The sequence below is a fragment of the Aotus nancymaae genome, unplaced genomic scaffold, assembly GCF_030222135.1.
Source record: "Aotus nancymaae isolate 86718 unplaced genomic scaffold, 86718_ANA_hifiasm-v0.15.2.pri h1tg000004l, whole genome shotgun sequence".
Taxonomy (NCBI): Eukaryota; Metazoa; Chordata; class Mammalia; order Primates; family Aotidae; genus Aotus; species Aotus nancymaae.
Genome location: NW_026988415.1, coordinates 43862152 through 43878228, shown reverse-complemented (window position 1 = coordinate 43878228; position 16077 = coordinate 43862152). Strand labels below are relative to the sequence as shown.

Here is a 16077-nt window from a genome sequence, read left to right as displayed (position 1 = left end):
CTTTTACCCCAAACCCAGCTGTCAGGATCCTTCCTCTCTGGAAGCTGTGGTGCCGAACCCTGGGTGGTTTCATGCAGTCCCTTCCTCTTTCCTACCCCTGTGTGACAGTCACTGCTTGGCTAACTAGGTGGGTAAACAGAGGAGCCTACTATCAATTCAAGGGGCTTTCTTTGGGAGAGTGCAGAGAGAAGCATGCTGTGAAACCACTTTCATCTTGTGACCTTCGCTGAAATCCTGGGCAGTGCAGATGTTATCTGACTGCTAAATATAAGCTTCATTTGAGAGACATATTCACCCTTCTCCTAGGCATCTGTAATTTCCCTGAAGCTGCCCAACTGGGGCTATCATGTGGATAGATTCATAGATTAGTTCTGGGACCACCTACTACTTAATTCTCTTGGCTTAGAGGTATTCCCTGTTCCAATGCTGAGCCATCTTGTGGGGTAGGGCTAGTGATATTTATTTTTTTCTGATTATTATTTTCACTTCCAAAACCAAAACACTTTTGTTGTAGATAAAAATGGAAAATTGAGGAAAGCAAAAAAAAAAAAAGTTAAAAACTGTTAAAAGTCTACTATTTATGGAGAAGCACTGTTAACAGTTGAATATATATACAGTCATGTGTCACTTAATGATGGGGATACATTTTGAGAAATGTGTTGTTAAATTGTTTCCATGTGCTAATATCATACAGTACAGTTACACAATCCTAGATGGCATAGCCTACAATATACCTAGGCTAGATGGTACAGCCTGTTGCTCCTAGGCTACAAACCTGTACAGCATGTTACTGTACTGAATACTGTAGACAATTATAACAAAATGGTCAGTATTCGTGTATCTAAACATATCTAAGCAATAAAAATGAACAGTAAAATTAAGATATAAAAGATACAAAATGGGGCTGGGTGCAGTGGCTCATACCTGTAATCCCAGCACTTTTGGAGGCCAAGGTGGGCAGATCACATGAGGCCAGGAGTTCGAGACCAGCCTGGCAAACACGGTGAAACGCTGTCTTTACTAAAAATACAAAAACTAGCTGGGCATGGTGGCGGGTGCCTGTAATCCCAGCTACTTGGGAGTCTGAGGCACGAGAATCACTTGAGGCTGGGAGGCAGAGGTTGCAGTGAGCCGAGATCTTGCCATTGCACTCCAGCGTGGGCAACAGAGTGAGACCCTGTCTCAAAAGAAAAGAAAAGAAAAGAAGCCGGACGCGGTGGCTCACGCCTGTAATCCTAGCACTTTGGGAGGCCGAGGTGGGTGGATCACCTGAGGTCAGGAGTTCAAGACTAGCCTGGACATCATGGAGAAACCCCATCTTTAAAAAAAAAAAACAAAAGAAAAAGAAAAGAAAAGAAAAAAAAGAAAGAAAAGGAAAGATACAACATGACATACCTACATAGGGAACTTACCTTGAATGGAGCTTGCTTTAGGTGAGTGAGTGAGTAGTGAATGAAAGGGAAAGTCTAGGACATTACCGTATGCTCTATAGACTCTATAAACACTGTACACTTAGGCTACAATAAATTCAATGATAAATTAGTTTACTGTAACCCTTTTACTTTATAATTTTTTATTTTTATTTTTTTAGTTTTTTGACTCTGATAATAACACTTTGCTTAAAATACAAACACATTTTAGAGCTATAAAAAATATTTTCTTTCTTCTTTTTTTGAGACAGTGTCTTGCTCTGTCACCCAGGCTGGAGTGCAGTGGCCTGATCTTGGCTCACAGCAGCCTCCACCCCCCAGGCTCAAGCGATCCTCCTGCCTCAGCCTCACGAGTATCTGGGACTACAGGCGTGCACCACCATGCTCAACTAGGTTTTTTTTTTTTAGACTAGGTCTCATTATATTGCCCGGGCTGGTCTCAAATTCCTGGGCTCAATGGATCCTCCCACCTCAGCCTCCCAAATTTCTGGGATTACAGGCATGAGCCACCATGCCTGGCTGTTTTCTTTCTTTATGTCTTTATTCTATATGCTTTTTGCTGTTAATTTTTTTTTTATTTTTTAAACTTTTTTTTTAGAAACTAAGACACAAACACACACATGAGCCTAGGCCTACACAGGGTCAGGATCATCAATATCACCATCTCCCGCCCCCACATCTTGTCTCACTGGAAGGTCTTTGAGGGCAAAGTAACACATATGGGGCTGTCATCTCCTATGATAGCAATGCCTTCTTCTGGAATACCTCCTGAAAGACCTGCCTGAGGCTGTTTTACAGTTAACCTTTTTTTTTCATATGTAGAAGAGTATGTTCTAAAGTAGTGATAAAATGTATAGTATAATAAACACATAAACCAGCAACATAGTCATTTATTATCATCAATTATTATGTACTGTACAGAGTCGTATGTGCTATACTTTTATACAACTGGTAGCACAGTAGTTTTGTTTACATAGGTATCACCACAAACACATGAGGAATGCGCTGAGCTACGACAGTTACAACAGCCATGTCACTAGGCAACAAGCTTTTTTCAGCTCCATTATAATCTTGTTGGACTGCTGTTGAATATGTGATCCTTCATCAACTGAAATGTTGTTTTGTGGTGCGTGACTATATATTGTTTTCATCAATTCTATTATGCAAACATAACCATGCATGTTTAGGAATGCTGTGAAGTGATATCCTACTTAGAGCTGTGCAAATTGCTTTCTTTTTAACAGACATTGTAATATGAATGGCAATCTATGCCAATCAATAAAAATTCACATAATAATAAAAATGGCAATATATTAACACTGATTTTTTAAAGGTTAATATTTATTTCTGGCATCCTCAGTTCCTGACACTGTTCTAAGAGCTAAATCTATACTTATTTAATCCTCAGCATCATCTATAAAAAGGAGCTATTGTTGTCTGTCTTTAAACATAAGGGAACTGAGGCACATTGAAGGCAGGGCTAGCAAGTATCAAGACTTAGATCTGAACATAGGCTGTGTGGCTCTCAAGCCCCTACATCTAATCAATATGAGCAGCTGCCTTTCATCCAATAAGACTAGAGCGCAGCAGCACAATAAAACAAATTAATGTTTCCCATTTTTTCTGTTAAGTAGGCAGACTTTTTATTTTATTTATTTATTTATTTATTTGAGATGGAGTTTTGCTCTTGTTGCCCAGGCTGGAGTGCAATGGTGCAATCTCGGCTCACTGCAACCTCCACCTACTGGATTCAAGCGATTCTCCTTCCTCAGCCTCCTGAGTAGCTGGGATTACAGGTGCCTGCCACCATACCCAGATAATTTTTTGTATTTTTATTAGAGACCGGGTTTCACCATGTCGATCAGGCTGGTCTCGAACTCCTGACCTCAGGTAATCCACCTGCCTTGGCCTCCGAAAGTGCTTGGATTCCAGGCGTGACCTGAGGTCAGGACTTCAAGATCAGCCTGGCCAACATGATGAAACCTGTCTCTACTAAAAACACAAAAAATTAGCTAGGTATGATGGCGCATACCTCTAATCTCAGTTACTCGGGAGGCTGAGGCAGGAGAATCACTTGAACCCAGGAGGGGGAGGTTGCTATGAGCCAATATCATGCCATTGCACTCCAGCCTGGGCAACAAGAGTGAAACTTCATCTCAAAAAAAAAAAAAAATCGTACTCCAAATCCTAGCACCCAAAGATAAGCCCTTGTAATGATTTCACCTACATTATATTCTTCCAGAAGTTTTCTTTTGGAGGTACATATACATGTAAGTATGCATGCATTTATGTATTTACATACAAAAGATAATTCATCTTACATTTAGTTTTGTAACTTGCCTGTCTCACTGTAATGAGTTGAATTGTGCCTCCTCAAAAATATAACACCCACAATACCTTGTTTGGAAATAGGATCTGTGCAAATATAATCAAGCTAAAGATCTAAAGATGTGATCATCCAGTTCCCAGTATCATCATAAAAGAAAGGAGAGGAAAATTTGACACAGACAGGGAGAAAGGTCACGTGAAGATGGAGGAAGAGATTAGAATTACAAAGCAGGATCTCACCAGAAGATGAAAGAGGAAAGGAAGGAATTTCTCTTGAGTCTTCAGAGAGAGTTGGCCCCGTCTAGACCTTGGTTTTGTACTTTTGGCCTTGGCGGCTTTGTGCTTTTGAACTCTGAAATAATAAATTTATGTAATTTGTTATGGCAGCCCTAGGAAATTTATACACTCACTAACAACATACCACAAATGACATTCCTTGTGAATAAACTTTAGACTACATGCTATTTTTTTATGACTACAGTTACACTAATGCCAATAAAACATATAAAGAGAAATGACTAAAATTTCATATATACGATATGCATTTATGTATTGGGTCATTAAATTTTCACAGCACCCTTACAAGGTAGAAACTGTGGCTAATGAAAAACTGATGACGGAGAGAACAAGGACTGTGCCTGAGACTGTACAGTTAGGGAGTGAGACAGCTTATATTTGTGTCCAGAGCCTGCGAAACTGTGAAAGTTCTGTTGGGTGGAAGAAGCAGTCTGTGCAAGCATGCATGTTTTAGGAGATAACTTTTAAAAAGTAATACTCATTATGATAATATATTTACACACACACACACACACACACACACAGACAGACACACACAAACTGGACCTAGTGACCAAAAGGTGGATTTTAACCTTGGTGAGATCATGTTTGTTGCAATCCTGGAAATAGACATCACTGTGCAGTGGTATAAGGAGTCCATGGGAAGTGAAGAATGTTAACAAGGAATGCAGAAAATCATCCTTTTGGTACTTTAAATTTCAAAGGAAAGAGAGAGACCTAGAAATACAGATATATTTATAGAGAGAAGGATTCTGTGGCTGAATAGGAATGAAGGGTTCAATGAGAGATTTTTTTAAATCTTCAATTCCATGAAACTCGAGCAAGTTTTCAAATTAATGTGAAGAAGCTGTCTTATCTTAGGTTTAACCCTTGAAGTTGCCTATGTATTTATTTCCCTTCTTACATTCCTATTTCCACTTTGGAGAACATGTGACCCTTCCAATGAACTGATAGGGATTTTGAGCTTAATATATATTTACTTGTTAGTAAATGAAAGAGTGGACATTGAATGAAAAAAATGCTAGTCCTCTTGGATTTTTTTCCTTCAGGGAGGCAGCAGGTGGCTGAAATCCTGGTGTGATGTGGCTGGATTATGCATGATCTGAGGACTACTGCACAGGTGACTGCAGGATTAGTTCAGAATTTTTCTATAAATATATTAAAATACAAAGTAATCCAGGGGCAGCCACTAGGCAAACACCAAACCTTGCATTCCTGACCAGATCTATCACAGAGCTCATCAGGTAAGTTCAAAGACACACTTGTCTTCCCATCATTGGGAACTGGATTGGGGTCTGCTCAGAGGCATGATGCTGACCAGGTTTTATGAGATTAGGAAACACCCAAGAATGTAGAGACCATTCTGTCTCTAAAACTTTTAATTCAAAACATATCATAGAGAGATTTGCTTTCCTTAGGATGTCTGTGTTCTCATTAGGAGAGAAACAGTGAAAAATTACTTTTCACAATGCCTGCCTTAGCTCTGAGGCTCGGTCAGCCCCCACTTCTGTGTCTCAGCATTTAAAGGGCAATTGAGGTCTTACTGCATGCTGTGTATTCTCCACAGGTTTTCTCATTTACCCCTCAGGACAGCTTCATAAGGATGGTATGGCCAGTCCCATTTCACAGATGACTAAGCTCAGGCTCGTAGAGCCTGAGTCACTTCTTCAGGTAAGTGGCAGATTTGGAATGAGGTTCCACCCCTTACTCTCCCTAGAGGACCCTGAGCAGCTTCCCTTTTAGAAGATGGGCTTCCAAGCCTTAAGAAATGGTCAGATCCCACTCCCCTGCTATTGTAGCCCCAGAGGTCCTCACTCCACAAGCCCCCTGGGTGATGAGGAAGACAGAAGAGATAAAATCCTGAGCTTTGTGTCAAGAGACCTGGGTGTAGGGCCACATGAGTTGGCTAATCCCTGAAGCGGTGAGTGGGCTCGGGCAGAAGCTCAGGTGTTGACCTTGGGACAGGTGAGCTGGAGAGAAGCAAAGTAACATGCACTGAACTACTGTAAGCCAATGCAATTTACATCTCATCTCCTTTAATCCTAATAACCATTCAAGATACCCATCATTCGGACCATTATTCAGATCAGTGTGCTGTCTTTAGGGGAGTTTACATAAGTCAGGGAAACAACCTGGTTGTCCTGTGATCATCAGCTAACTCTGGAATACTCCAAAGTTATATCATTTTCTCTTGATGTCTTCAGGGTTCTGAATGTTCGAATCTCCCTGCAGGCTGATAGCACCTGCTACTCAAGGTGTTGTTCAACATTTTTTCTTTTTAAATTCTGACCTGTATATTTTTGTCACATTATTGAAATTTAAAACACTTTCTCAATAAAAATAAGGCTAAACATTTTTTAACACAAGGGAGAAAACATTTACAAACTACATCTCAGATACTGGGTTAGTATCCATGATTTGTGAACCACATTCTGTAACAACATGACTGGCAACTAATTTCAACAGAACACTCTCATTAAAATATATACGATCAATAAACATGTTAAAATATGGCAAAACTGAACATACTAATAAGATGCAAATATAAATCTTCAAAAGAATATTATGTGGAAGAAACAAGTTGCAAAGAAAAATTAGTACTGTGATTATACTTTTGGAACAGATTGTGTGTGGGTGAACATGTTTGTGTGCACCTCACCTACAGGGACACATCTGGAGAGTATGCACCATTCTGTTGACAACAGACCCTTTTGGGTCAGAGGGTAGGCTTTGGGCCGGTGAGATATGAAGATTCATTTCAATTTAGAAATATACTTTTATATTTTGTTTGAAATTTTGTATTTAGAGAAAAAAGCATTTCAATAAATACTTTTGAGTAGATTGGCAAAAGTAATTGTAATGTATTTCATTAACTTGAAACTACATTCGTTGTATTCAAGTTTATATAGAGACAAAGTAGATAAAAATGGAACTGATAATGTCTGTGTGTGTGTGTCTGTGTGTGTGTATGTGTGTATCTTCTCTTGCTCTATCACCTAAATAAACATAGATGTAGCTTTACCTTCAGTTGAGACAGGGGGTGGAACCAATATCAGTTTTAGATATCCCAGAAAATGGTGGATACAGAGAGATAGCTACCATCAGCGGAATAATTCTGAAAAATTCCAGCTGATACCTTCTTGGAGCCAAGTCCCCAAACTTCATCCCTCTTTCCCCTCTTACCCAGGCCCCTGGCTGACAGAGATTCAATACTGGCTCTGGCCACCAGATGGCATCCATCTCTCTCTGTCTCTCTCTCCCTCTCTCTCTCTCTCTCTCTCTCTTTTTTTTTTTTAATAAAAAGGAGTACATTTTGTGAAGGGTAACGAAGGACTTAAAATGGTTTGTTTACCATGATCACAATTCTTTGTGCAAAAATTCATATATATGTATATATAGGCAGTTGTATTATGGTGACCCAAAAATCTACATCGCATTCACTGATTTTTCCCTCCTCAGGGTAGGTAGAGGTGTCCACACTGTAGAGGGGTCCCTCCCTCCCAGAGAGCAGGGAGTTCGCCCTCCATTACCCCACTCCTGTACAGGCTTCCCAGACCCTCTCCTACATACTCTCAGTCATCCCCTCTCTGGGACACTGTGGACACAGCTGCCCAGACTCATTTCCACCTGTCTTATCATCTCTCAGTCACCTTACGCCTGCCCCTGTGCTGTCCTGTGCCAGCCGGTGACTAGCAATGTATGCTAGAGCTACTTGGTGTTTCATCGTATAGATGCCCCAGAGTATATGTATTTAGTCTTCTTTTGCATCTGTCAGTTTTTTTCAGACAGAATAATTCTGTACATAGGTTCGCAAGCTGTGTTTAAGGGAGGTATCCTATTTCTTTTTGCTCGATGTATATATGGCTTTGCAGTCTGATAATGATGATACGTTGGTGCCCCCTCGCGTCAGAAGCCTAAACTGCAGCTTGAACATCCAGGAGCAGGAAAGTGGGAGGAAGGGGCTGTGGCCCAAGCCCACCCTACGAGCTTTCTATGAGTCTGGGTGGAAACAGAGGTATATCCAGTGTTCAGGGATACTGATGGCCAAACACAAAGTCTAGCCTTTTACTATGCTAAAGAGAAAGCTGTATTTGAGAGGAATAAAAAAAAAAAATTTTATGCTTTCAGACCTATAGATATGTAGCAATAGACCTATACAGGCAAAAATAGATACAGAACTATTATGACTTTTGTGGGGTTTTTCTCTTGTCGCCCAGGCTGGAGTGTGTGGGGCAATCACAGCTCACTGCAACCTCTGCCTCCTGACCTCCAGCGATCCTCCAGCCACAGCCTCCCAAGTAGCTGGGAATACAGGTGTGAGCCACCATCCCTGACTAATTTTTGTATTTTTTGTAGAGACGGGATTTCACCATGTTACCCAAGCTGGTCTCAAACTCCTGAGCTCAAGGGATCCGCCTGCCTCGGTCTTCCAAAGTCTGGGATTACATACGTAAGCCACTACTTATGACTTTTGTAACCATGTTTGCCCTTACTATGACCATCTTTCAAATTCAATTTCAACTTTTTGTATGGAGTTGGTGTTTCATCATATTATGCCCTAAACTTTATTTTCACAGTACTCTAGTGGTGAAAATTTAATTTCTTTTAATATAGTTTCTATTACAGACAACAGTATACTTAACACTCAGCTTTTATATATGCAAATATCTTATAAAGCATTTCTTTATAAGTTCCTGAAGAGTCCTTTCAAAACCCTGGAAATTAGAACAGTTTATATTAACATGATGGTTCAAAATACTACTACTAATTTCTATTCCTAATGTAACCATAGAACTAGTTCAATATGCTTCGACTTTGTAACAAAATGATGAGATGTTTTTTAGTTGCAACGGATCCATAGGTTGCAAGTCATGTAACCTGAGCATGCCCAAATGAACCAGTATGCCTGACTGGTGAACCTGGAGCTGGCCAGAACAGAAAATGTCAACCACATGTGGAACCTAAGTAGTCAGATAGAGGAATGAGGACCAAAATAAGAAGTGAGAGGTGCCCTGTCTTTTTTCCAGTACAAACTTAAAAGCCAAGGACTCAGCACCACTTCTTTGCATGACTCAATCAGATCATGCCTCATTGCATTTCCCTATCTCCCTCATAGTTACTCTCTGCCTCCAGACCCCAGCTCGAGGAAACAGATTTGAGTGTTGCTGGTCCTATCTCCTTGCTAGTTGACCTTGCAATAAAGGTTTTTCTTTCCTCAAAAGCTAGTGCCATAGTACTGGCTTCCGTGTGCATTAGTGAGCAAGCCCATTGTTCAGTAACAGTAACATCACAGTATCATAGTGCCTGTTTCTACACACATTGGAAAAATGGGCATGGTAGCTAATCTGATAGGCAAAAAATTATCTCTCATCATTGTCTTCATTATAACTCATTTTATTGCCTACCTAGAATTTCATCCTGTGGATTTAACATCATTTTCAGAACTCCACGTTATTCAGATTGTTCTGATATTCCCTATTGTCAACATTGTGTTGATGGCATCTTTTCAAAGTCTATGCTCTGCTGAAGGGCACAGCTCCTTTGGCTGTTTGCACTGGTGAGCTGAATATGTCCTCTTGGAACCCACCAAACTGTCATAGAAGAATACTAGTATCGTGATAAAAAAAAGAACCTGGTCTATGTACAAATGTGTGTGCGTGTGATTGTGTGTGTGATTGTGTGTGTGCTGAAAACCACATTTTCCTCTGCTTCCTTCTTTTCCTTCATGGCTTTGCGTCTCATTTGGTCTCCCTTCCTAAATTCAGGCTGAGAACAAAAGTTCTCTGAAAAGGAGTTTAGAGGAAAGAGACTATTCCAGGGAATAGTTTGCAAATCAGGGAGATGTAGCCTTCAGTATAAAATGAAGGTGTGTTCCAGAGGACAAAGTGAAGGTTTGTCTTTTATGAATAAAGTTCCCACCCAGGTTCCCACTCAGGTCAACTTATGCAAATGAAGGATTCCAACTTGCTTAGTTCCGAATGGTTGACATAGGTGAAAGCTTATTGTTTGGTTCAAGCAGCATAAACAGGAATAGGCAGCTATGAAAATCCCAAAGTTAAGCAGACTTGCAGGTTTTCTGGGTACTCCAAGTCATGTGTGACCTCTAGTCAGCAAATAGCCACTTGGCTCTAATTTGAATTTAGGCCCAGTTAAACACCCAGGATTCATCCTGAGGGACTGGTTCTTTCAGGGCTCACAAGGCCCAGAAGTAAAGGAAGGGAATTATCAGAATGGCAGTTCTTATTACCATATCGTTATCGACATCCTTCTCTACATTCTGAAGATAAACTTGTGCAAGGGAAATTGTTGGTGCAAATGGTGTGTACATATGTAACTTTTTGATAAATGTTGCCACACCGACACCCATAAAGGTAGGCTATTTAGACTCCGTAAGTGAAGTCATGCAAGAAAACACACAGGGGAGCAAAGAAAGTACTTAATGCCCTAAACTTTGTCGTGGACCCACTCTCCAGCCGCTGCCACAGTTGGAACATGTGGAAATGATCAGATGAAAATCAAATTTTACACACAAGTAAAACTCAAAGTAACATGTGGGCTGGTGTTAGGAGGGGAAAATGCTTGGAGGAACACATGACAAAGAGTCAGCAGGGCTGTGATACAGCTAGCTACCATTTTACATATATTCATGTTTATATAAAACATGTACATCACGGCCTTTGTATGATAAAGTTTGGTCGCCACTATGGTACAACAGAAGAACAGGGCAATATCATATTTTTTAACAGCTTTTTTGTAGTATAATTTATGGGAAATAAAATGCACGCATTTGAAGATAGAATTTTTTGATTTTTAGTAAATGTATAGAGTTGGGCAATGATCTTCATAATTGAGGGTTTTAATTTTTTTATTTTTAATTTTCGTGGGTACATAATAGGCATATGTATTTTGGGGGATACATGAGATATTTTGGTACAGGGAGGCAATGTGTAATAATCACTGTTGGGAGCATTGAGAGCAGGCCCTAAGCTCTGGCATAAACAGGCCTTAAAGAAACTGGCCATAAACAGAATATCTATAGCACTGTGACATCCTCCTGACCTAACCCACAAGGGCGGAAGAACCATAAACAATAGCATGAGTGACACTTGCCTTAACAACATGTTCCAGCTGCAGTAGATAAGCCTGCCAGAGCCTGTTTCTTGCCACTAGTAAAGAATGTTTTGTTCCCTGCAAAGAATGCTTTTGGTTAAATGATGATTATCACTTGCTTGCTGTCAATAAATGTGTGGGTCAGTCTATTTGAGGCTCTCAGCTGGGAATGCTGAGGCCCCCTGTCTGTCCCATACCTTTTTGCTCTCTGTCTGTTTCTTAATTCCTTCAGCACTTCCTGGTTTGGGGTCTGCACAACCAAGCTGGTCTTGGCAAATCACATCATTAAAAATTAGGTATCCATCCCATTAAGCATTTATACTTTGTGTTACAAACAATTCAATTATACTCTTAGTTATTTTGAAATGCACACTTAGATTTTTATTGACTATTGTCCCCCTGTTGTGCTACAAATTACTAGGTCTTATTCATTCTTTCTAATTGTTTTGTACTCATTAACTATCCCCACCTTCCCTCCAGCCCGCCACAACCCTTCCCAGCTTCTAGCAACCATCCTTCTGTTCTCCATCTCCATGAGTTCAATTGTTGTGATTTTTAGATCCCACAAATAAGTGAGAACATGCAATGTTTGTCTTTATGTGCCTGGCTTATTTTACTTAACATAATGCCTTCCAGTACCATCCATGTTTTTGCAAATGACTGAATCACATTCTTCTTGATGGCAATAGAAATCTTTGTCCAGACCAGTCTCCTGGAGAGTTTTCTCAAAGTCTTGTAGTTTTATAGTTTGAGATCTTAGATTTAAGCCTTTAACCAATATTGATTTAATTTTTGTAATATGGCAAGAAATAGGGGGTCTATTTTCATTCTTCTGCATATGGATTTCCAGTTTTTCCAGCATCACTTATTGAAGAGACTGTCTTTTCCCCAATGGAGGTTCTTGGCACCTTTGTTGAAAATGAGTTCACTGTAGGTGTGTGGATTTGTTTTTGGGTTCTCTATTCTGTTCCATTGGTCTATGTGTCTATTTTTATGCCAGTACCATGCTGTTTTGGTGATATAGCTCTGTAGTATAATTTGAAGTCAGGTATTGTGATTTTTCCAGTTTTGTTCTTTTTGATTAGGATAGCTTTGGCTATTCTGGGTCTTTTGTGATTCTACATGAATTTTAGGATTGTCTTTTCTGTTTCTGTGATGAATGTCATTGGTATTTTGATAGGGATAGCATCAAATCTGTAATTGCTTTGAGTAGAATGGACATTTTAACAATATTGATTCTTCCAATCAATGAACATGAAATACTTTTCCATTTTCTGGTGTCATCTTCAATTTCTGTCATCAGTGTTTTATAGTTTTCATTATAGAGGTATTTCCCTTCTTTGGTTAATTCCTGTGTATTTAATTTTATTTTTGGCTATTGTAAATGGGATTCGGTTTTAATTTATTTTTTAGATTGTTCATTTTGGCTGCCATATAGAAATGATACTGATTTTTGTAGGTTGATTTTGTATCCTGCAACTTTACTGAATTTGTTTATGAGTTCTAATCATTTTTTGATGGAGTCTAGGTTTTTCCAAATATAAGATCATGTCAGCTGCAAACAAGGATAATTTGACTTCTTGTTTTCCAATTCGGATGCCCTTTATTTCATTCTCTTGTCTGATTGCTGTAAGTAGAACTTCATAACTGAGTTTTAGACGTTTTCATCACCCTAAGATTACCCATCTTGCTTGAATGCAGTTAATCCCTGTGCCCACCCCCAGCCCTAGGCAATCACAGATATGCTTTGTTTCTCTGTGGAGTTGCCTGTTTTTGACATTGTATATAAATGAAATCAAACAATATTTGGTGTTTTGCATATGGCTTCTTTCACTTTACATAACGTTTTCAAAATCTGTGTTGCAGCATATACCAGTACTTTATTCATATTTATTGCTGAATATACCACATTTTATGCATGTATCAATTGATGGGCAATTGGGTGGTTTCCACTCTTTGGCTATTTTGAATGATGATCCTGTGTACATTCAGGTACAAGTTTTTATGTGGCATATTTCTTTTGGCTATGTACCTTGGGATGGAATTGCTGTGTCATATGGTAACTCCCTGTTAACCATTTGAGAAATGGCCAGACTATTTTCATAAGCCTGATGTCATGAGGAGTACAGGCTTAACTTGGTGTTTTTTTCTTTATTAGAATGGGGTTATGGGTTTTCAGAAGGAATACCACAGAGATGAATTGCCCTTTTTATCATATGTATCATAGGTTTACATGATACCCATATGATATCAATGGTGATGTTAACTTTCATCACTTGGTTAAGGTACTGTTTCCCAAATTTCTCCAGTGTGTGGCAACTATTTTATATTCCTATGTTCTTTTCTTTAGCAGTAAGTCACTAAGTCAGCCCTGTTCTTAGGAGGTAGAGGACAGAATTAAACTTCACCTCATGAACTGCGGGTAGCCACATACATTGTTTAGAATTATTTGATTGTGACAATTTGTCTTCTCTGACCCATTTCTTTTTCAGTTTAAACACTTATTTATATCAGTATGGAGTCATGTACACTTATCATATAGTTGAGATAGTTTACTGAATGGAAACATTCCAAAAGGAATTCCAGCATTATGATTTGTATGGTACAGTAAAATAATTTTGACCTGATCAGGAGACTGTAAGAGTTTGCTCTCTCTCTCCTATTTCACCACCATTATATTACCTAATCATGGCATATTAGAGAATAAGACAATGCTTTTAGGCAATATATTTAACCATGACAAATTTTGAAACAACATTTTAGTTTCAGGTGATTACATTGCATACTTAGTAATTCCTTCAGAAAGAAATAAAACAATAAACAATTTCTTGAAATGATCATAAAAATATCGCCAACATGCAGTGAATCTATTTGCAAAATTCCTTTTATTTGAAGCAATAGTATGGGATATGTTGGGGAAATTTTGTACTTCAGTTGATGGCACGGTTCCTGTAGCACAGCCTTCACATTATCTGACTGACTCTATGGAAGCTATTTTACAGCTCTAGCTTTTAGGTAAATATAGCATTGCAATGTAATCTTTGCTATATAAAAACAATTGAATTTTGTCGTTGAGGGGAATCTTTGTCTCCGTTTAGATGTTCATTTTAACACTCGATGTATAAATGGGTCAAAGAGGTGGCTTTTGGTTTTGATGGTTTTCATTTCAGTGGAGGGGTGTGGGAACAAAGCAGCATTAGATGAGGATTGAGGACTGAGGTGAAGGGAGGTGCAGAGGGATGTGAGTTGCATATTGAGAATTCTTCACAGAATTTTGGTTGCAATAGGAGAATATATGTAAAGAGAACAGTAACTAGGGATGTAGAGAGGGGTCCAGTGTTTTAAATTATGTTTTAAAATTATTAATGATAAGAGGCTCTCTTAGAATAGAAATATTAAGGAGAAGGAGTGATCTCTTCTCTAGTCTATAAACAGAGTTCACCACAACCCCCTTACTTTCTTGTTCCTAATTCTGAGGAAGCTTAAAACTTAACCAGAGGGATGGTGTAGAGTTTGGCCTTAATGCCTGTTAACTATGGGAATGGATGGATGGATGGATGGATGGATGGATGGATGGATAGATGGACAGATGTATTTTATCTTCTAGCACAGAGCTCCTCACACAGGTGACTGAACCCGTGGTTTTGGTGTCTGAGAAGATGCAGCTTCTCCAGTCTCTGCAACTGATGTCAGCAAGATGGGAGCGCTCAGCTTCAGTGTTCAGAAGCAGATTTAGGCCAACAACCACACCTTATGTCCTGGAGGGATCCACCCTGACTTGAGCAGGTAAGGTCACAGAAAGACTTGCTTTCATCACGGGGACAGGATTATAGCCTGCTCAGAAGCATGTTGTGGTCCAGCTCTTGCGTCATTTAAAAGATTCCCGCTCCTCTCTAATATTGAATTCAACTAGTATTGCAGAGAGATGTTCCTAATCTTCTAGGCAAACACACTGCCATCAGGATCTCCCAGAAGCCACACACACACACCTTGGAACCATAATGCCAGCAGTAGCTCTAGGAGAACCTGCAGGCTCATGTGTTTGTTGCTCATTGTTTTTATGCTATATATGAAAATGGACCATTCTGCAATAAAAATATAATGCAATGATGATTATCAGAGCATTTTGTATACTAGGGAATTTTTTAAGTTATCTGAACATCAAATTAAATATAATGACAATGAAAGAATTTCCACCTGTCGTATCATCAAAGTATAAAAAGAAACCATTCAGGATTCCAGTGAGATGGGCATGCGGGGAAGTCTACCCTGTTTCGTATTGGTGGTGGGGATGCCATTTAGTACAACCTCTTTCCAGGTGATTTGGTAATTTCTATTAAAGACTCTATGCATCCCTGATCTGCATGTGTTTGGGGCCTGCTCCTTCAAGTATTAATCCTCAGCATGACCCCTGTCCTTCTGAGAGTGCATATTCTTCCTGATACAAGAATTGTCTGGGGACTCCAGTTTCTAAAGCACTGGCCTAGACGCTCCCTTGTCTACAGAGGTGGAAATTTAGGTCTGACAAGACTGTCTTTCAGAAGAGAGACAGAACTGGCAGCCTGGCTTCAGAGCTGAAGATACAGATTTCAGTAGTGACCCCAGTCAGCAGGAAAGCAACATTTTCTTGGTTATGGTGTGATGTGCAGCTCAGCGTCAGTCTGTGTGGGGGCACGTAGGGTGCTGGTCTTTGCCTTTCCACTTGGTGGCAGGACGCTCCCCAGCCAGGTTACTTAACCTCCAAACATCACTGCTTCTTCAGCTACAGGATGGTGTAGAGATTATATCCTCTACCTCCCAGGAATGTTGTGGGAAATTCACGAGATAGAAAAGTACCAGCATTCAGGAAGAGTGAGTCCCCATGGCTCCCTGAGGCCAGAGATCCTGCCCTTCTGTGGGACGTTATGTTACA

At 39.7% G+C, this 16077-nt stretch overlaps 1 long non-coding RNA gene across 3 annotated transcripts in view; it reads left to right on the top strand.

The window, feature by feature from the left end:
* The window catches only part of LOC105706441 (uncharacterized), a 120532-nt gene that overhangs the window by 72582 nt on the left and 31873 nt on the right, over positions 1 to 16077 (top strand). For all 3 annotated transcript variants that reach the window (XR_010337248.1, XR_001104824.3, XR_001104825.3), the window contains 2 exons: positions 8412 to 8505; positions 14792 to 14951. This is a non-coding gene — a long non-coding RNA (uncharacterized LOC105706441). The remainder of the gene's footprint in view (positions 1 to 8411; positions 8506 to 14791; positions 14952 to 16077) is intronic.